Genomic DNA, 22,953 nt, shown 5'->3' with positions numbered 1-22,953 from the left:
TGGCAAGGTGATGTCTCTGCTTTTTTGTAGAGACATCACCTTCCTTAGTATGCTTAACACCTAACCTTATGAAGAATTCTGGGTAACTCAAAAGCTTGCTGAATGTGAGTTTTATCCAGTGCAGTACACACGGAATTCCACTGGAATTTCCTCTGTTTTAGAGGGTCCTCCGGTCCTCTGGAGCAGATTTTGAGGAAAGGAGTTCTGCAAGGGAGCAGAGAGGGAAAAGCCCATTATACATGAGCAGAAGTTCACTGTGGTGGTGAAAGTGCAGTGTTGGATGCAACCTTATTTTGTGACGTTTTGGTTAAGAATGCCTGTAATATAAAGATGATAACATTGACCTAGTTGACAGGATTACTCAGATTATGCACAGAAAGCCGCTGGAACATGTATAAAGGTGTATATGCTATCAATGCTTAATGTTAATATCATTAGGCTGCATGCTCAGCTCCAAGGCATACAACCTAAAGAGATAACGACCTTCATTTTTGTCTCAGCTTTCCTTGCTATGAATACAATGCTTAGCCAGGATCCTGCAGGGTTGGGAAAGGCAATGTCCATTAACGAGCATTAGCACACATATAGCAGCATGTTCACTGATGGCCTTTGACCCTTAGCTTTCACTTCTTTCCTCTCCGTGGGACGGAAAGTCACCGTTTTTTCAAGGTCACCTGGGGCAAAGCGCAAACTCCGTTCATTAGTCTCCACTCGGTGAGCAAGCTTCTGGCTTTGAAGAGGGGAGAAGCAACAGCCCCTGTTTCACTGCATTAAACATTGATAAAGCCCGCCAAGCATGTCTGGGTCTAATGCAGCTGCTTTGTAGGGAGCAGCTAATGCCCTTCTCTAAAATTCAGTCATTTGAACTATGCTGGGAGGCAGCCGGCACCTCTGCTCCCTGCGATCGCTCAAGCGTCTTTTAACTTAATGACAACAACTTTGCTAACAGCTGAAATCAATACAATTCCAGCGTCTCAATCTAATCATAGCCGGGCAGCTCAGGGAGAAGTCGGCTCAGATGCACGGCTTTGGAGATGTACGCAATCTCTGGCATCATGAATTTAACCCCCAGAATGGTAAGGATATCATTGGACGCGCTTTGTGTACTTCACAAAAAGTGCATTGGCTGCCACCCTTAATCTCCTCTCCTGGCCTTGAGACCGCACACCCTGTCCTGATGCCTCCACAGTGGCAAAGCTAACCAAAGAACACACGACCTTTAATTATGGGGTAGATGGCTGGAACGCTGCATGTCGTATTCGGAACCAAGCCCATTTGCTTGAACACTGCTCTGCCTTGCTCAAGCCCTTGTCACCAAAACCAGAAGGCCCAACCTTATCTATTTCCTTACTTATATTGTTTGTTCTTAGACAGATTTATAAGCCACATTTCTGTCCTAAATGCCCTCAAAGCAGCTGAACCAATAATTAGGACATCATCAAAAAGCACATTAAAACTGATGGTGCTTTATGGCAGCTCAACTCTTCAAACCAGCCCACCAAAAGCCATGGGAGCTAACCAGAGTTAAACCTTGCTGCAAAAGCAGATGGACAGGCCCTTGGCATACCCTTCCTTTATAGGGCGAGTGGATGCTCTGTTTCCCTATGAGTCAGTACAAGTTGCAACACCTCTTTGCAGTGTGACAGACTGGAGCTCATGGGACAACTTTTGTGGGGCTCTCTCCAGGACCAGCAGCAAGTCCAGTAAGTGTAGCAAGACAGCCTTGATAAACTGAGCCTCTCAAACCCTATTAAACTGGCAGAGGTCAGCCGTGGGTGTGTTATGAATAGTTTGGATTAGGCACTGAACTCCCAGGACGTCACCGTCTCTGGGATAGCAAAATTTAGATAAGGAAGGTAGCATTTATTCACATATTATTCACTAGCATCAAAGGTGGTCATGTGTCCTCCTTTACACTCTTCTGTCTGAAGGGTTCTCTGGTCCATGTCCAGTCTAAATAGAAAGAAGCCTGAGAAGGAAGAACAGGGACCTTGAGGCTGCTCAGCAATGGTTAGCACCCAGAGAGCAGGCTGAGAAAGGAGCAGCCTGCAGCGGGAGGGGCAGGGCAGCAGTGAGGTCAGATGCCCCAGTAGGTGTACCAAATTGGCCTGGCAGATGCATCCATGCAGCCCTGACCTCACCACCACCTCCTCCTGGAAAGCATCAGTGATGCTGCTGTTGAGAGGTGATGGCTGCAGCTCTTCCCCATCAGACAGCTAGATACTAGGAATTATGTAAAAGAAAACTAATTCTGTTGGAAAATGGCAATGATGGTGATTAAATTTATTACCTGCCCTTCACCAGCTGGTCCTAGTGCTGGTTACAATTTTAAAATGCTCCCCCTGTTGCTCTGGATATTCCCAAGATATGTTCAGAGTCATAGCATCAGGGTGAAATATGAAGAAGAGGGATGAAGGGGCAACTATGCTTCAGTTGCTAGGAGCACTTTGAAATAGACCCTTTCTGAGCCCCTCACCTCCAGGAGTCTGTTATTCCAGTCAGTAGTTGCCTGGCAGAGCTCAGAGAAGGAAAATGCTACCCTAGGGTAGAAATTTGGATTAGGCTCTCTTGAAACAAAGCTGATCCCTTAATGTTAGAATTTAGGAGGCAACACATGCCTATAGCAGGATTGTTGGTTTTGAAGCTTATCACATCTGAAGCTGTGCCACTACCAAGGACTAGTCTCACCTCAAGTGGGCTTTGAGAGTGTTAAAACAAAACCCAGCCAAAACAATGGGTGTGTGGACTCTTAGAACTGCATTTATAAGAGGATAATTTCTAGTTTATCTGCTCTCCTGACCTCAAAGCCCAGCAGCCACTCTCTCAAAAGATAACCACTTCCAACTGCCTCCACAGTTTCTGCAAACTTAATCTCAGCCTCTCCTTACTGAAAGAAACACTGTGATCTGGAAAATGCCTTTTTGAATACTGCCCTCCCTAGTAATGTTTAGGGTGCCCTTGAATAATTTGTAGATCATAAGCAACCTCTCTTTGCTCTTATTATTGGACAAAGGTTAGCTCACTTTAGGTATAGCTAATCATCATTAAAATTCACTTTGTTGAATTTTGTGTTTTGAAAATATTTGTTTCACAGTAGCATGGAGGGGGAATCCATTTTCTTCCAAAGCCTTTTGATTGATTGACTTTTGTAATTCCACGTCCCACACTCCCTGTAAATCATATAATGCAAGGAACTGACAGATTTGGTAAAATAGATTGCTGCCTGAAGCAAGAACATCTCAGAAAATGTTAACACAAGAGAGCAGTTAGTGTTGGAGAGTGACAGCTGTCAGCTCAGAACATAGAATATTCTAGAATCGGCTTCTGTCAGTTTCTTTCCAGCAACAGGATGTGGAATTGTGGCTTTGACAGTGCAGTAGATGACAGCCCCCTGAGTCCCTTTGATAAGATATGCTCTGAGCAAGAGAAACTGCCTCAGGCTGCCAAGGCTGGCCTCAGGAGTTTTTTGCAAAGAGGGGGATTGGGCAAATCTCATGGTGTCATCTGGGGCTGACGGCCATGTTTAACTGCACAAACCACACAAATATGTTTGCATGACTTCTAAACCCCGATTAAATTGTTTTCAGATGAGCATAAATCACACCCTTAAATTACCATAAATTACCCCTGTGGGATAATTTACCTAAGGTTTTCCTTTGTGTGGAGAGAGGATAGTCCAAAGTTTCTCCCAATATATATATTTATCATAAATAAATAAAAACTTATATATAGCTTCTAAGCAGTTCATAGAAACATAGAAACCAGTGGCACAAACATTAAAATACAGCCCATGCATAAAACATCTCCACTAAAACAATGCAGTACAGTGGTACCTCAGATTAAGTACTTAATTTGTTCCGGAGGTTCATACTTAACCTGAAACTGTTCTTAACCTGAAGCACCACTTTAGCTAATGGGGCCTCCCGCTGCCACCGTACTGCCGGAGCACGATTTCTGTTCTCATCCTGAAGCAAAGTTCTTAACCCAAGGTACTGGGTTAGCGGAGTCTGTAACCTGAAGTGTATGTAACCCGAGGTACCACTGTAAGGAGACTTGGGTTGGGAGATCAAAGAGAAGGGCCATGTGAAGGAAAGCAGGTGGAATGCCAATAAAGATGGGAGCCCCTCATATATTGTTCTGAGTCAAATAAAACTGAAAGACTTACAGTTTTCTAGTGAGACCTGTTGGTGTTTACTGATGAACCCTCTTCATGTCCTGACATATGCTATGAAGGACTTGGTGCAATGCCATTTCAGGTGATGCAGAGATTATCGCCCCAACTGGCCTGTTCTATTTCTGAGAAATAGGGGCAAACAGGGCATTGTACACTCCTGTTTTAGAGCATTTCCACCACCTAGCATGACAATTTACTTATTCTCCTTGACATAGAAGTTGTTGGGCAACCACAGTGCAAAAGGGGTGTCCTTTCTACCTAGCTGCCCATTATTTTATCCCAGCCTTTGCCAACCAGGTAAACCTCAATATATTTGGACTTCAGTTCCCATCAACTTATCAGCTGGTTGGAGCTGGTAAGAACTGTAGTCCTAAACATCTCAAGGGTGCCAGTTTAGTGAAGGCACTCACAATCTCTTTCTCAACTTGCTGTATCCAGCAGCAGCATGAGCCAAGAACCTGTTTATCAGTCCGAGAATTCCACTCTGAACAAAAGCACATTTTGAAGATATAATTCTCCTCTTGTATTTGAAACCACAGAATAAGTGATGCAGATATTTGCCGAGGGAACAGGCAATCTGTACGTGGGAGGAGGTGATTATGTACAGCCTGCAGCCTTATAAGATGCTCCTTTGCTTTTGTCGCTTGACAGTTTGCATACTTGGCTCATGGCAGCTATGAGCATTTGTCACCCAAACTGTGGTCGTGTTTTGGTCACTGTGGCCATCCACTCTCACTGTACATCTTTTTCAGCCCACAGCCATAGCTCTGATCATAAAAGACCTTGGTTGCAGAAGGGACATTTGGAATTCAGACTGGCATCTAAATTGTCTTCCTGGGCATTCTCCCATCGCTAAGTGTTTCACTAATGGGCTGGAAGGGATGAGTTATTGTCTCAGGCAGTTCCCAATTCTCTCTGCTCACACTGTAAAATAAGAAAATAAGCACCTGTCTATCACAACCGGAGTCACGAGCTGCCAATAAATTACTAAGATTGCTGCGTGTGAGCGGGCACTCTCTAATTATCCTACCCACTTGTGACAGCAAATCCATTTTGCTACACTGGAATTTGAGGACAATCAAAAGCCCAGTAATGCAAAGTGGTTCCTCACATTGACTTTACTCAAGCTTGAGGGTGAATAAAAATGGATATGTGTGTGTATGTGTATATACATACATAAAATCAGAGTTGTAAAATGGAAATCAAATTGTTTTCATTTAAATAGGATTTTTTTAAAAAAAACAGTTATGTCAGTGTCCCAATAACCTGGTTTAATGCAGGCAAATATATTCTGGTCTGCTCTGTGCTCCTGATCTCTTGAAACAAGCTACCTTTCTGTGCAAAAGAATGAAGAATCTAGAAGAATATGCATCTTTTGAGGCCAAGCATCTTATTTATTATTGTGGTTTAACAATCAACCCATTTTTGTAGGGAATTCTAGAAATTGTAAGAGAGGGATAGCAGTCTCCTAACAACTCTCAGGACCCTTAACAAACTACTGGTCGCAGGATGCTTTGGGGGAAGCCATGACTGTATAATTTGGTTTGATAAGACTTTATGTGTATAGTACAGTCTTACTACCACACATTCTGTCTGTCACCCAAACTTCTTTTGGTATCTGATGGGTCACTGTGAGAATCAATTTAGCTCTTCTAGGGTTCTTTCCCCCAAGGCTGACTCTGATGGTAGAGGTGAACCATGCTTGTCATAAAAGTGCCTGGGGAGATAGGGAAGGAAGGCGGGAGAATATTCAGTGCTCCTCACACAAGTGTCACTTCTGATCTTAAGCTGGACCGCATCTCATTTAATTGCCACGGGGGCACAGATGTGAACAAAGGTGGGTAATGCTATCTCATCTAAATGTTGTCCTCAGTGGGGCTAAGCTTCTGTATCAAGTCCTACATGTTAGTGAAAGTAAATACTAGAGAATCAACACCAGTCTACACTGAAACCACTCTTGGTTCCCCTTATGCATGTTGGTTGGGGGTGAAGAAAAATGCTTTTCAGCACTTTGAATGCAAAATACAATGAAATTTAGTTATCCAACGCTCCATTCTGTACCTTAAGTGCTTGGCCAGAATGGTGTTTAGAGCAATTAATGGCACAGACCCCCTACCACCAATGATATCCCCAATTCACCAAAAGCTTTCAGACCTGAAGACTAAAGAGCTACTTGCATGGAAGGTCAGTTCAATGTTGCTTTTTCTCCAGCTTCAAAAGTAATATTTACTTTCCACACTCTGAGATTTACACTGAAGGTCTCTATAGAGACCTGAGTGCCTGCATTGTTGGAGCCCCACCAGAGATTTAAGGATCTCAGAATTGGGCTGAAGGAGTTGTGACACCAAAACAAAGTGATAAACCAAGAGTCAGCATTGAAGAGATGGAAATTGGTCTGGAAATATTTTAGAAACATTAGGGCAAAGTCAAGAAAGGCTTATGTAATTTACTCTCTCCCAATTCTCCCAGCTCAGCCTTTAAAATGAGCACCTATCAGTCATGAAAAAAGACTATGTGATGCACAGGTATACGATATCAGACCAGGTAGGAAGGCACAAGTCAGTGTACAAGACTGAGTTTGTTGCAATGGCACACAATATCACAATCCTCCTCAAAACACTTCCTGCTTCTTAATTCAGCGTGAATTTTCAGGGCAAGCAGACATGCTGGACAGCCATTTGAAGGGCAGAGGAAAGGACATTGTTGGAATCTTCCTGGGCCTATGCATCAACCACAAGGCTTTCTGAGATCGTTGTTTAAGACAGGCAGAGCTAGCTATTCTGGCTTACTTCGCAGGCTACCCAGGGAGGAAGGAATCAATAGTATGTGGGAAAGAAGCATGAATCGTGGACTGAAACGAAGAAAATGGGCACAGGAACAAACTGATATTAAAAAGTATCCCCCGGTGCCATCTTAGTGTTCAGGGTTTCTCTTTCCCCATTCCAATTAATTGGTTGCTCTCTGCTGGAAGTAGAAAAACTCTTGAGTATGATGGCATTAAGACACATGTTTCTGTTATTAGATATTTACTGGGAGAAACATAGGGGGAGATGTGGGTTGGTGGCAGCAGTGCCCCCTCATAATGCCTAGCTTTACTGTAGCTCCTATCACTCTAGAGACTGGTGATCAAATTTTGCTTGCAGATGCCTGCTCAGAAATCCAGGTTCTGACTGCATGTTGGGTTCACTAAAGTGTCAGCATCCCAACACCCGTACTATGAGATCTGCATTGTGAACTCCTCCTTTGATTTGATTTTTTAAGAAGGAAAAAAATGTACTGATGAAGGCTGGCAACAAGCACAACACAATACTGAAATGCTGTTTCAAGGGTGCTGTGGTCACACGTCTCTTTCCTGCTTGAGGGTGGGGTAGAGTAATTTTAATCAGGCTGTTATTATTATTATTATTATTCCTTTCGAGCTCTGTTTACTGCAAAGCAATGAGTTTGTGTGTCACCTGGAGCAGAGAAAGGTTTACTGCTCTGTTTTAAGGAAAGCTGACACCTCACACTGTTGGCTAATATATTCTCAAGTGAAATACACCAAAGCGTATTGCATCAATAAATCATCCTAGGCAGAACAAGTTGGCACTATAAAATTGCAGGTTCTTGTTTGGAAGTATTAAAAGGCTGGAAGCACCTAGGTGTTTTCCATGCCACCCCCAGTCACCTCCCCCAAATCCCTCAAAATACGCTTTCCTAGAGATCTGAGGATACTATCCGGATTGGGTACAGCAATTTGGGACTATTTTTGCTAGTGTATCTTACCTCTTCACCACAATCCCAAACTATTCCACTGGAGAGATGTCTAAAAGAACTCCACACCAAGGCCCCTACCCACACTCAAGCCACATGCCATTGCCACACTGCTACATTTTAACGAGAAGGCTCTACTACTTATTAATGCCTACATGCCCCTCGTGCTCCAGAAATCTGATATAAAAGCCAGATGGGGCGAATTGGAAGGGTACAGACCTTATACTGCTAAACCCAAGCTCAATGGTGGTTCTGGGAGGTGACCTAAATGCCAGACCAAGCCCAAGCAACCAGACCCTATATACACCCTATATACACGGTTAGGCTACACCCCCCCCCCAAATTTGGAGGAGGCGGAAGGCCCTCTCACAATGCGAGACTCAAAAGATCAAATGGCAAACTTTGCAGGTCTCTGCCTAGCACAAATGACCTTCAAACTGAGTCTTCACATTCTAAATGGTGCCTTAGGAAGGACCACCCAACTGAGTTCACCTACTAGTCTGGAATTAGAATGAGCACCATCGACTATATCATTGTCTCTGAGCACCTTCTCCCACCTGCAAAGAACCTAGAGGTCATACCAAGATTTGAGAGCGACCATTTCCCGGTCTCACTCCAAGTAGAGGAGCTAACTCAGAAGGTCCTTACTGTAAACAACTGTCAGGCCCTTGTAATGAACCCGCCACTGAGCCAAATGAACCTCTTTATTAAATCAAAAAGTATCAAAATTGTTGAACTCAGTAAGAGAGAAATTACTGCAACATCTGCTTCTCTCTACCTAATAATAGGGCCGGCCCTAAGGATATTATACCCCAGAGCCTGAGAGTATCCACAGAAGTGTGGTGTGAGTACCTGGAGTGAGAGAAGCCAATTATTGGGTGGATCCCAGAATATTAATTTTCTTGCAAGAGACTGAAATAGTTTTACCAGAGTTATATGGTACACAATTTCCAACCATGGCAACCCAGTTTGGTTTGGATATGCATATAAGAAACACAATTGCCTCAGTCAGAATGTAGACTGAGGGTGCCTCCAAATGGCTTCTGTTGTGTTCCAAAAGTATATTTGTGAATCAAAGAAACCACACTTTTGAGATCCCATAAGGAGAGGCAAAGAAAGAGCTGTACTCCCACTTGCTTCTCTGCTCTATATAACTCTCTCCCAAAGCTTATTTTCATTTTAAGAATATATGAAAAATACATGTGTGTGTATCATGGATTATTCTGAGAGAAAATAGTAGGATAATTCACTACAGGTAATGAATGATTCCTGTCATTTTAACAATGGCTTGAACTCCCTGAACAAATATTATTGTTCTGCAGCCTTATGACAAAGCTAACAAATTATGCACAATGGGCCAGCCCACTTGCTCTCCCACCTCCCCCATTTAGTAAGGAACATGAAAGGCTTGAGATGAGTTGTGTCAAATATAGTCTTTCCTGTGTGCCCCAATTCACAATATCCTAATAGAGCCTTGAGCAGTTAATGGGGAGCATATACCAGAGTGAGAGGCTGCTCCGTGAGGGATGAATTTTGTCCCAAGAGTAGAAGTAGCATCCTTCTCACACCAATACATCAGCACCTAAGGTGACACGGCTTCCCTTAGATTTTGTGGGTGAATGTATGTGCTAAACACATGTAAATTCTTACCACTCCTCCTTATCTTCCTATTCCTGTGTGTGTGTGTGTGTGTGTGTGTGTGGAGAAAGAGAGAGTGCAGAGGGGAATCTAAATCTTTCCCTCACTAAATATAGCTCCCTCAGAGGGTGGAACAGAAATAGATCCCAATCAGGGGCGGAGGAAGGGGTGGGGGTGACCCACCTCGGGTGTCTTTGAGGAGGGGGTGACATTTGGCCTGTGGCCTGCCTGTGACTCCCAAGCCTACCCCAAACCACTGGGAGAAGGGGGGGAGCTGTGCTGCTTTGCCGATGGCATTGCTCCCTTCCTCCTTCATTTTGACAGCTCGCTCCACCCCCGGCTGCAGGGAGTGCACACCACTCCATGCACCTGAGCAGCTATCCTATGCCTGGGAGGGCACCCTCTACCCCCCACCCCCCTTGGGAGCACGTCCACCCTGGGCAGCGCAGGTGCATGCTCCGGCGCTGATCCCAATGCTTATCTCTTATTATCTCTTCCACATGTCCTCTGCTTCATGAACTCCACAGCTACAGAAGCTCTCACACTCTGGAACTTTTCCACCTGTGAAGAGGGAAATGGCTACTTTTGCACAGGAGCTGAACTCGAAATGCTGGCCACGGTCTTCGGCTTCTGCCTTCACATTTCTGCCGCCAACTATTGAGGCATTTCTACAGGCTCACAATAGGATAGGAGTGGAAAGGGTCCATCCTTGTTTCAGTGCTAGGGAGGAAGGTTTTGTTTGCTCTTGAATTTGACATTGTGGGAGTCTACCTCTTCCAGCTTCCTAAATGCCTCATTCGCGTATATGTATTTAGGGGACCCTATATCTACAACTAGACACATCTTTAACTAGAAACAACTAAGAATGGGGAGGAACACACAGCAGCAGTGCCCTTTGTGCTGACAGGATATGCCAAAAAAGGGAGAGAGAAATCAGGGAAGGGTGTCTCTATGAGTTAAAGCTGTTCTCTAACTCTTCCCCCTCTCTTTTGTAACATCAAGAAACAGGAAAATGGAGATTAAGCTTTCTTTCTTTCTAGGGTGTGTGTGAGAGATAGCCGTAGCTTTGGTGCATGCTTTGTGAATGGAGCCAGAGGAAAGGAAGGAAGGAAGGAAGGGTGGAGAGAAGGAATATCTATTTCCTGTCAAAGTCTCACAGAGCTGCATACATGGTCCACAGATTTTATCGGTAGTAGAGGCACTGGAAATGATTGGATAGTAGTTTATGTGATCCTCAAAGACTGGAAACACAGGGAATATTGACCTGAACTGTATCAAAATATAAGCAGCTTCCCATCTGCATTCTTGCTACAGAGCACTGTAACTTCTGCAGGAAAATATGCTCTATACTCTACATGCTTGAAGAGTGGCCTGCCTGTCAGTGAGAGAGGAGCCTTCGGGTCAGTGATGAGTTGTGGTTTGCCTTGTTCTGGACTACTGCATAATCTAAAAGTGGAAGTGTCGGGGAGGAGTCTGTTATTATGATGACTATTTTATTATTAGACTGTATGTTATTATGTTTTTATCACTGGCGTTCTGTAATGTGTTTATTATAATCTTTTTAATTGCTTTTCAAAAATATAAACATGCAACATAAAACAATTCAAAATCCAAATATCGAGATTAGTCTGAATCTTCAGACTCCCCCCCCCCCATTCCTTCCTTGGGTCCCTTTGATTCTATTTTCAACTGCATATCAATACTTCTCCATTTTTTCATCTTCCTAGGTTATCTATACGTTCTATTACAAGTGTATTTAAAATCCTGCTAATGTTTTTGACCTGCTTACAATGATTTTGTATATGCATTATAAACATTTCCCTTAAAAAAGAAATCTTGTCTTCTTGATTCCTGAGCTTCCCAGTTAATTTTGCTATTTTGGCATAGTCCATCAACTTGATTTGCCATTCTGTAATGTGTTTTTAATGTTGTACACCACCCTGGGATCTTTTAATAAAGAGTGGTATAGAAATTGAAATAGTAGTAGTAGTAGTAGTAGTAATTAATAACAACAACAATAATACTTGAGTCTCAAGCCATTTAGGGCTTTATGTTGTTGTTGTTTAGTTGTTTAGTTGTGTCCGACTCTTCGTGACCCCATGGATCAGAGCACACCAGGCACTCCTGTCTTCCACTGCCTCCCGCAGTTTGGTCAAACTCATGCTGGTAGCTTCGAGAACACTATCCAACCATCTCGTCCTCTGTCGTCCCCTTCTCCTTATGCCCTCCATCTTTCCCAACATCAGGGTCTTTTCCAGGGAGTCTTCTCTTCTCATGAGGTGGCCAAAGTATTGGAGCCTCAGCTTAACCATCTGTCCTTCCAGTGAGCACTCAGGGCTGATTTCCTTCAGAATGAATTTGATCTTCTTGCAGTCCATGGGACTCTCAAGAGTCTTTATATGCTAGCACTATCACCTTGAATTGGGCCTGGTACCTCACTGGCAGCCAGTGTAAACACTTTCAAGACAGGAACCAACTATTTCCACAAGCTGCAGTTCTTGCCTCTCTACTCTATGTCTCTTCCTCTGAATATCTAGCTATACTAAGGGTGCATACAGATGTACATTGTCTGACTGCCTCGCTTACTAGCCTAGCACTCACATTCTGCACTAGCTGCAGCCTCCAGGCCAGCTTCAATGGCAGCCCCATGCAAGGATGTTCTAGGTATAGGCTTCCAGTTCCACTGCAAGAGTTTGGCCTGGACAGCTGCTCTCTTAACTCTTCCCCAGCTTTCTCTTTTTATATTCTCCATGTTATTATTCTAAGTTGTAGTCAGAGTGCGAAAGAGTGGGTGGGAAAGATCAACAGAACATCTGAGCGAGTAAAATCCTTGCCAGCATTTCATTATTCTGTGGCAATAAATTTTATATCCAAGTGTTCGTTTTTATTACCGTAAAGCGTAATGGGCTGTTTTCAAGTGGAAGCTGAGCTACAATCCAGCCAGTAGGTAATAAAGCAAAGTTGCTTTGAAGATTCCTTCACTGCCTCAATCAAAGCATTAGCTGTCTCCTGCTATATGTCACCAGCTCCCACTCTGCCAAACATTGCTGAGTCAGCTTGCCAAGAGCTGCATGCTTCCCAGCACAGGCAAGAACGCAATGAAGGCATTTCCTCTTCCCAAATGAAATGTATGAGGACTGCTCATTCAGGGGCTGGAAGGCTCCCCTGGGAGAAAGGAACCAACAATTTCTACAGGCTACAGCTTTCACCTCCTGCTATGAATTCTAGCTATACTAAGTGTGCATACAAAGCTACATTTTCTAGAGAACTTGACACAGATTCTCCCATAATTATAGGGGGACAGGATCCTGGAGTAAGAAAACCACAAACCTGATACTTAATCTGGGCTGAAAGGTTTTTTTTTGCAACCGCTCTTAGGAGTGATGAAAAAATGCCTCCCTTTGCAAATGTGCTTCCGAATTTGTTTGTGTTCTCATCCCCTGCTCTCATTCTTAAAGTACTTCAATTGATCTTAAAGTACTTCAATTGATATCAGAGACATAATCATGTATTTAAAGCTGATTGGCTACAGAGCATTGTGATATCATCCCTGACTGGAATGATATCACTGATGTGACTTATCTAGAAAGGGAAAGAATGTGCTAAAATGTGTCCATTTTTGCTATTTGCAATTTTCCCCAAGATAATACATTGTTGTATGTTATCAGTTTGCCTGCACAATTTTTCCTTATGTTGATTTTATTGTTTGCTTGGAAAACTGCATTGCAAAATTCAGAAAAGTGCGAATTTTGTTTTGCTTCTCCTGCTGTTTCAGAATCTGAATTAAATTTCTGCCCCAACTATAGTAGCTGACATGCCACAGAAGGTTTCTGACTCTTATGGCTAGTTAATTAAGCAAATGGGGCTCCTCTAGCCAGGTACAGAGCCATTAAATCAAATATTTGGATTCTGCAGCTAAGACATAATAATCTACACTTGGCACTGGCAAGGTACCACCAGGGGAAATCCCACACAAAAGGAAGTAGATGTCCATGCTAATTAAATTCAAATTACATTTGTCATCGCTAAGTTTCCTGTTGAACTGAATTCAGAAGGGAGAATGTGGGTGTGCTTGCCACCACATGCACACACACCAGCCCCCCCCCCTTTTTATTAAAATACGGAAAGCAAACAGGCTTTTCCCTCCACTGCAAGGTTATCTCCACTGCAGCAATTCCTCCTCACTCTGCCTTCTGCAGTACATTTAGGAAGTTAATATTACAATACCCATTCAGTATTGGTGCCAGTGCCATTGCAGTGCAAAAGGAAAAGAGAAGCAAGTCCTTTTGATTTGAGGGGAGGTGAAGAGTGATAATGGTTTTGAGCCCAAACAACATAACATGGCTGTCAGTCAGTGGGGCTGTAGACGCAAAGGAACCTCATCTAAGGGGCTAGATCAATGTCTTTCAAGCTGTGTTCTAGGGATCCTTGATGTTCCTGAATGAGAAGATCAGTTACTGGTATCCAAGCTTTCCTGTAAGATTCCTTTCTAGTCCATCTCCAATAATGTGCAGTCGAAGGGAATGAAGAGGGCATGATAGGTCACATTCTCACTTCATGCAGGGAAACACAAGTAGGAAGAATGCTGTTGCATTCAGGGCTTCCCAGGGGCATCTGGTTGGCCCCTGTGAGAACAGGATGCTGGACTAGATGGGCCATTGACCTGATCCAGTGGGACTCTTCTTATGTCCCAACAACAATGAAACCCATTAGGCTTGGCCAGTGCACCAGGTCCGCTGAGTGAATGCCCAAATGTCCCCCAGAAACTTTTGCAATACACTGGGATTCTGTAGCAGATGTGTGTGTGTGAGGGGGGTAATCCTCAGCAATGGAAAGGGTTCCCTGGAGGGTAAATATAAAGGTAAAGGGACCCCTGACTATTAGGCCCAGTCATGGCCGACTCTGGGGTTGAGGCGCTCATCTTGCTTTACTGGCCGAGGGAACCGTCGTACAGCTTCTGGGTCATGTGGCCAGCATGACCAAGCCGCTTCTGGCGAACCAGAGCAGTGCATGCAAACACCGTTTACCTTCCTGCCAGAGCGGTACCTATTTATCTACTTGCACCTTGACGTGCTTTCGAACTGCTAGGTTGGCAGGAGCAGGGACCGAGCAACGGGAGCTCACCCCGTGGCAGGGATTCGAACCGCCGACCTTCTGATCAGCAAGTCCTAGGCTCTGTGGTTTAACCCACAGCACCACCCGCGTCCCTACCCTGAAAACAACTGGCTAAATGACATACCCCATAAAGAACACAGGTCACTGCCAAACATAAGAAAATACAGTGTTGGACCACTGTTCCGTCTGGCTCAGTACTGTCTATACTGGCTGTCCAGGGTTTCAGAGAGCGGACATTCCCAACCTTACCTGGAAATGCCAGATAGTGAATCTGGGATCCTTCAGCATGAAAAGCACATGCTCTACCAGTAAACTATGACCCCGCCCCTAGGAAGAAATGGGAGGGGAAACTGCCAAGCAGAGGCAGGGGTCTCATAAGTTGTACTATTTCATTAAGAGCTATTGTGCATTCATACAAGGTATGAGCTTGGGCACTTGGCAAGGCGCCACCACATTCTTGTACTCCCCAAGACAGTCTTGCATGTCTAGCTACTCTAGCCTCAGCAAAAACAAACAGGGCCTGCTAACAGCTCCTCTGGCATCTACTGAGGAATAGATGAATCTGTCAATTTCAGTTTCTCGGTTTCTGCCCCAATTTGTGGATTTTTCTTTGAAAAGCCTGCACAAAAATTCATATGCATTTTTGGTGCCCATTTCTCCTGATATTTGCTTTTTTTTTGCACACAATTTTGCCTAATACGCACAATTTTTTTGCAATTTCCTCTAATGCGCTGTAGTTTTCTATGTCATATTTTTGTTAATAAATCCATTTTCCTGCACACAGTTGGATGGCTGCACCACAAAATTCAGAGAACCGCACAGTTTGATGGACAGCCGTGTTTCAGTTTGCTTGTAGGTTAGGGATGAACGCATTAGGTACCGAGCAAATTCCTCCCCCACCCCCAATTGATAGCTGCTGTCTGTGAATCTCTGCTATCACCCTCCCCCATCTCCAATATAACTAAATTCTACCATCTAGAGTCTTGGAAAGTACAGTCTACACAGAAAGCATGATTTTCACTTTGAATATTTCCCAACTGCCCTATCCAGAGACTATGAACGGCATCTGCTAACTTTTCCTCCCTCTTTCGTGTCTCTCAAGGTAAATTCCAGCCATGTTTGCACTTCTCAACACAATTCCAACCAGGGGGTGGGTGGCATGGATTTGCTGACAAGAGATGCTAAAACTTTGTGTCTTTAATTAGTCCTGGGAAGTCCTAGGAGGGAGTTTTAGTTTTCATGAGTTTCTTCAGCATCCAAAGAACAGGTGTGAGGTCTTTATGTCTCTCAGCAATAACAGTACAGCTGCACTAAGTAGTTTTGCTTCTTAGACTGACCATTCCTCCTGTGTGCACAAATGGTGGTTTCACCTTAAAAAAAATTACAATGGAGATGAGTATTCTACAGTAAACAATTTCAATGCAAAGGCACTGGAGGGAAGAATATCCCCCATCCTGCCCAATTGTTTGCCTTTTTGCACCCACTTGCTAAAGTTCATACAAGCCTCAATTGTTTGCCTTTTTATTTAAAAAAAATGGGGAAAAAAATGTTTTCTCTTCACACAAGAAGTGAAGTTGTCACACATAGCCAATGAGATTTAATAATCTGATAATGTCGCCAAGGCCAAACAAACTTATACAGCGTTAGGGAATTGCCCTTAGTCTGAATTATCTTGAATGAGCTTCATTTGTCCTCAGTGACATAATTGTGTAGCTAAATCTCATTGACTGTGTGACAACTTCACAGTTTCCAGGGAGAAACCAATCGAGTAAGCAAACAAGCAATGGAACTGAAGCAGCAACCAGGGCTCCGAAAAGGCTTTTATTCCCCAGCCTGGTGGAGGGAGAGTGGTCCCCTGTTGCTGCAACCACTCCAGAGAGCACAGACTTGGGAATAGCTTCGTAGCCATTAGGTTGGTATGCGTAGATATCCAGAACTCTAAGTGTTATTTTTGACAATAAATACTTAACTATCTGCCTCGTGCGTTCCTTTGACTGGGAAATGGGTAAGAAGACCACAGTTCATATTAAGAATTTAAGCGACCACTAAAGATTTTGACTTCTTCTTTGCTTGGTTTTTGTGTTATGTTTAACAAGACTGAAAGCAGGCAATGCCCATTCCAACTTGATAAAACAGAGACACTGTTTCCTGTGGGGTGCACATGAGTTTCTTTTGCTTCTTTTTACTTCTCTGATAAAATAAATTTTATGCATTACTGAAACACTACAAAAACCTGTAAACAGAAACAATAGTCGGATGAGTGTGGATACCATTTAAGATATTATACCACCACTATCTCTCTCAGAAAGCTTTTGTATGGATTCACCCTAAGAATCAGTCCTCTTCCGCAGCCCTTGGAATCTGGACAGCAAAGACAGATCATCAATATTTCTACCCAATGCTAAGTTAAGAAACCCCTCACGGCCATCATGAAGAGACTGGAGACAGTCTTCACTTCAGCGTCCTATCAAGAAACCCAAATCTCTACAGTGACACGTCGGCCTAGCAAGGCATAACTGCTTCTTCCTGGTTTTCTTTGCCGTGTAGCTATGTCCCTCGCTAAATAGTTAATTTACATAAGAACATCTATCTCCTAAATTGTGTGTATCAAACAATCAATCATTCGAAGGCGGCAAACCTCCCGAATCTGTAATTATGGTGTCGCAGCTGATTGTGATGGAAGTGGAGCTGTCAGGGAGACGTCCGTGAGACAAGCAGACTGGTGCAAAGCCCTCGCCCAAAGTGTCTGCGCAAGCGTTCCTGCCATATGGGGCTGTGATTAATAGGCCGCCTCCATGTAAATATTTAGCTGTTTAGGAAGTAACTGGATCCAATTACCTTTAAATGCATTTCTCTCATCCTGAGAAAGCACAAAAAAAGACTCGGTTTTTAAAAATGATGACTTCAGCCCTGCTAACGATGCTAGAACCGTTCCTTGGCAAAACCAAGGGAGAACAGAGACGAATATGCACGTGTGCATCTGTTTCAGGTGCCTGCATACACGTTATGTGGGGCTCCAGTTGTTGGGAGCCCCAACAAAACAGATCTACTTGATTTCCAATGCATGAATCTAGTACTGGATTGTACAAGGCAGGCCAGGGGACAAAATGCACCTTGACTCTCTAGCTGAAGCTGGTGTTCTTGAGACTGCAGCATTTCTGCATTTTTACTTGGCATTGTAGTAGAGGATATAAATAGAAAGGATTGCAAGTTGTTTTTATATGCAATGACGGCAGCAAGAATATTATTGGCACAAAAATGGAAGCAAGAAGAATTACCGACGAAAGAAGAATGGAGGATGAAATTGATGGACTATGCAGAATTAGGCAAACTGACAGGAAGAATTCGAAACCTGCGGGACCAGAGATTCACAGAAGACTGGTGTAAATTTACGGACTACTTGAAAAGTAATTGTGACAATCAGATTACGTTTGTAGGCTTGCAAGAAGTTTTGTGAGGTGAATTATTTGAATTATTGCAAAAATTGACAAAGAGGAGGATTGTTAATTAAGATAACTAAAGGCAATATGAATTTAAGAAATGATAAGAATGGTGGATCATCAGAGGTCCTGATGTAAGTCTGAAAAGATTGTATAAGATATGAAATTTTGTGGTATGTATGATAATTAATATGCTAAAATTTAATAAAAAATTATTATAAAAAAAGAGACTGCAGCATTTCTGGGAGCTATTGAACTCACAAGCTTAGTTTCTGCATCCCAGCTCTTTTGATGCAAGAAGAGCTGCCTCGTGTTACCCTTCTTTTTCTACCATTGGGCCCTAGTTTGCACAGCTCAGGTGTTTCTGGCATTGTAACATGCCAGAATGACCAACTCTTCCTGCAGTGAAAGAACCATAAGGGCCGATTTCAATGACACCCTTATTCTCTCCCCCTTGTATATTTTTATTGCAAAAATTTGAAGCTTGCAGAAGAATCAAAGACTGCAAACATAAAATTGTGATAGCTCAATATGGCAAATACGATTCACCAGTAACACTCAAAGTAAAAGATATGGAGTCCCCTGCCGCAATATTAGTCTACCTTGTCCTCAATAATCCTACAATTGCCCCTTGAAGATTCTCCTGTGTCCTTCTGGGACTGGTCCACAGAGCAGGTTCTTCTCCCTTGCCCCAGCAAGAAATATCTTTCATTGTATAAAGGAGGCCCTTTTGATGTGGAAGTGACCAATGCAGCATTTCCTGGCCTTTCCCTAAAGTAAGCGCAGCCTACACTTGAGAGATCAAGGGCAAATAAACTAAAGTAATTTAGCTAGCAATGTGTTTTGAAGTTTATTTTCTCTGCTTGCCTAAACCCTTCTCCCATTCTGCCTCTGGTAAATAAATGTCTCCTTTGTAAGGATAAGTGTTCTGCTCTGCAATTATTCTTGAAATAGCTAGCTTACCCACAATGCCTTACTGCCCAGCCTTATGCTATGAAGTGGAATAGAGAAATGAATCACCTGGAGGCTTGAAGAGCAAGAGAAAGACAGAGTTCTTTCGCCAAGATAATTACCCCCACTGTGCTTTTAGGATTACTCGCTTGCTTGGATGTTGCACAGCTCAATGCAGACTTGTGGCAGCAAAATGAAAATAAAAATTAAATAAATAAAATCCCAAAGCTTGGAGCCTACTCATCCCAGGGCACCCTCTATGCCCCATATCCCATAATAGAGGGTATGAAAAGTCATCTTCCACCTAGTGGTGGTTTGATGCTTATATTGAGCCATAGTGAAAGCTGTGCAGTTACAACAGGAGCCACAGAGATCTAGACACGAGGATGCTACAGGTAGCTCTGCAGCCTGTCTTTCAGGGTGGGCTATCTTCAGAATGGACCACCACTGCAGCTGCATCCAAATGTAGTTAGATGACTGTTCTCCAAATCACTGACTGTGTTAGCTGAGGCTGATGGGAGTTGGAGTCCTCTGACATCTGGAAAGCCAAAGGTTGCTCACCTTTGTTCTAAGCCCTCAAATTGACAAATGACTTAGGGGATGCCTTGCTTGAAATATGAATTTGTTACACATACTTGGTTTCAGTGGGGTGCCCCATAAGTATTTTTTTAATGAGCAGTAGTGCAACAACACCCTCAGCTTCTTAATTCACAGATTGTGACATGGGTCTGCGTCCTTTCCAATTAAACGCAAGAGCTGAGGAAGTGGCGTTGGTTAAAATGGTCAAGAAAAAGTTCAGCCCTAAGAGGATATGAAACAAGTTCAGCCACTGGGAGTGTGGGCTGGGGTAGACATGCTTGATCAGCTGGGTCATAGTTTCCTGTAATTTCTTCATTATTCCAAACATGAATTGTTCTGCTTGTTTTGCCTCCTTCAAAGTGCAGTACGGGAACTTTTGACGATCCTTGAATTCCCTGTACTTCTTCCCAGCTGTTGTCTATATTGCAAACTGAGTGATGTTATTACAGAACATGCCCTGCAGCAAGATATGAATGAGCATCTACCCGTATGCTCGCCAAATATTTACTGCACAAAAGGAGAAAGATATTATTTCATAAATCAAAAAATTGCTCCCCTGGCCCCTAAATGAAGTTTAAGAGCAGGCTCAGTAATTGCACTCCATGTTGTATAATGCAGAGCTGATTGAGTACAAGGGCAGCCTGCTGCCACCTGAGGGTTCCCTTTCCAAAGAGCTGGGCTCATTTGCAAGAAAATGGCCAAGCCATTCAACTAGGTAGAGGTGCGGCATCCATCTTGCATCTGTCCCAAATGGCTCCCATCAGCTGAGAAAGTCATTGAGAAACATGGAACTTGAGTCAGAAATGATGTCCCGCCACAATGGGAAGATCCACACCATGAATTTAAAACATATTCAAATGCACATTTAAAGCTCATTCCTTTCCTCAAAGAATCCTGGGAGGTGTAGTTTGTTGAAAGAAAAGCAAATCCCATGCTAGGGATCATTAAGAACGCAACTGAAAATAAAGCTGCCAATACCGTAATGCAAATCTATGGTATGAGCACATTTGGAATACTTTCTAGTCACCTCCACCCAAAAGGGATGTTGTAGAGTTCAAAAACGTTCAGAAAATGGCAACCCAAGTGGTCAAGGTGCTGGAGCAACTCCCCTATCAGGCAAGGTTACAACATTTGGGACTGGTCCATGGGGTCACGAAGAGTCGGACATGACTAAATGACTAAAGAACAAAGTTTGGAGAAAAGGTATGCAAGAGATGATATAATGTATGATTATAAAATCATGCATGGCATGGAGAAAGTGGGTAGAGAAAAGTTGTTCTCCCTCTCTCCTGACAATCGAACTCGTGGCCAACCAATGAAGCTGAACATTGGAAGATTTAGGACAGATAAAAGAACATGCTTTTTTCCTTATGTGTTACTCACTTTAATCCTGCCATGAGGACGGTTTCCTGCCTCTTTCTTGGACTGTCTAGTCCGCATTACTCCTTGCAGTCCAAATATACCACTGGTATCTAGCTCTATGGACAAAACTGTTGGTCGGGTGTAACTTTCTTCTGCTTAGCATCTGAAATCTTTGCTGTTTATCTTATGTCATTGTTCTGCCTCTGCATCTGCTAGGCAAGGTATTCCTTTGGTTCACCTGACACTGTGTATAGCAAAGAGATATAGGATAGCACTGGAGTTCTGGAATAGGAGAAAATAATTGGGAGTCACTAAGATTATCCAAAATGTACTCCTACATTTGCATGGCCACTCATTGCATCCACATACTGATCTCATCTCATCTAAGTGTTAGCAACAGATGCACAGGGGAGATGTGCCTGCAGAATGAGTACTGGATGTCTTCCAGGAGACAATTTGCATTCTCCCTCTTTCTGCGTGAGATTGATATTGGGCTCATTGGGTGGAATCTTTTGAGTGAACTGCTTGATTCCTCCGTCTGTTTGCCTGTTTTATAAACTCCAAATGCCAATGAAATAGAACAGCAGGGAGCATAAATCCACAGCCTGGTCAAATAAAAGCTGGGTCTGTAGAGCGTAGTTTGCAGTCCATTGCTACATGTTCCTGGACACCAGCATTGCTGCTGATCTCTCTGTGTGTATTGGATATCCTTTGTGCACACTGGCAGAACATCCAGGTGATAGATCACAACACAGATTCAGATGTGTTCCACAATGTAGCAGCAGCAGAAGAGGCAGTCCAACCCAAAGACAATTATTTACCATAACTGGGATGCCATATAACCAAGGATGTCTACTCCCATTCCAGAACTAGCCTCCTGCCTTAGCCAGTTCATATCACTGCAGGGCAGCTCAGCAGCAGGTATCTTAGAGGAAGGCTCTTCCTGCCAACATCAAACCACAGTGTCATTTGACTTACAGTTCTATTCAGGAGTGCTTGAGAGCACAAATTGGGTAGAGGGAGCAGGGCACTGTGCACTGCTCCTGCACCCAGCATACTCATGTGCACTGCTCCCCACAATTTCTGCCTTTGTAGTTTTAACAGGAACCATGTTAAATGTGTGAAGGTGAGGTATGGAGAGAGTTGAGCCACTGCTCCCTACTACATAGTTTGTGTTATTGCATGTTCCAATGTTTCCTCTGAAATCCAGTTTGCCGTGTCAGAGGCGGGCAAGTCCAAGCCCCTGCATGCCAAACGATGTGTTCCATTGAATTTAGACAGTGCAAAACCTATCAATTTAGTACAATGATTCAAGTCTCAAGTAGTTCCTGCGGGTTGCAGGGGAATTGCCAGATGTCTTGCCAGATGCGAAGTTGCTATATGTGTTTTATTTCTTTCCTTCACTTGCCTGTCATCTCTCTGCTTGATTGCAAGCGATTCAATATCCTCTCCATCACCACCTCCAATTCCTGGGACAACCCAGAATGCTTCTCTCCAGTATCTAATAGTTCCATAGTAATAATCTCCAGTTCCCTTATTTTGTAGTTGCGCAGAATGCTTGAGTTATATACTTAGGCATATGTGGGCCAACACCTTGTATGATCACTTGTACATTCTTGCATCTTCTTGACTCTGTTTTCTGAGATGCTTTAGAATTATGTCTAAAGCACCTGCTTTTCTCTACTGCAATGAAATTGCTACCACTTTCCTCCTTGCTCTTGGCCCCAGCCAGAAGACTTCAGGGTTTCATCTGCTTGTTGGTTTGCTTGTTTCAGCCAATCTTTAGATTATTTATCCGTCATTGCAACAAACTTTTAGAAGCCCAACTGCTCTCTTCTAAATGCTTGTTTAAAAAAAGAAAGAAAGGAGCAGGCAGAAGAATGGAGGGAACAACTGCTCTTCAGTGGAACCCAGGCTGGCTTCCCCATCTCCCAGGCTCAC

Source organism: Podarcis tiliguerta (genome assembly GCF_965153285.1).
Source record: "Podarcis tiliguerta genome assembly, chromosome: 2".
Lineage (NCBI taxonomy): Eukaryota > Metazoa > Chordata > Lepidosauria > Squamata > Lacertidae > Podarcis > Podarcis tiliguerta.
Note: the sequence above shows the minus strand (reverse complement) of the source record.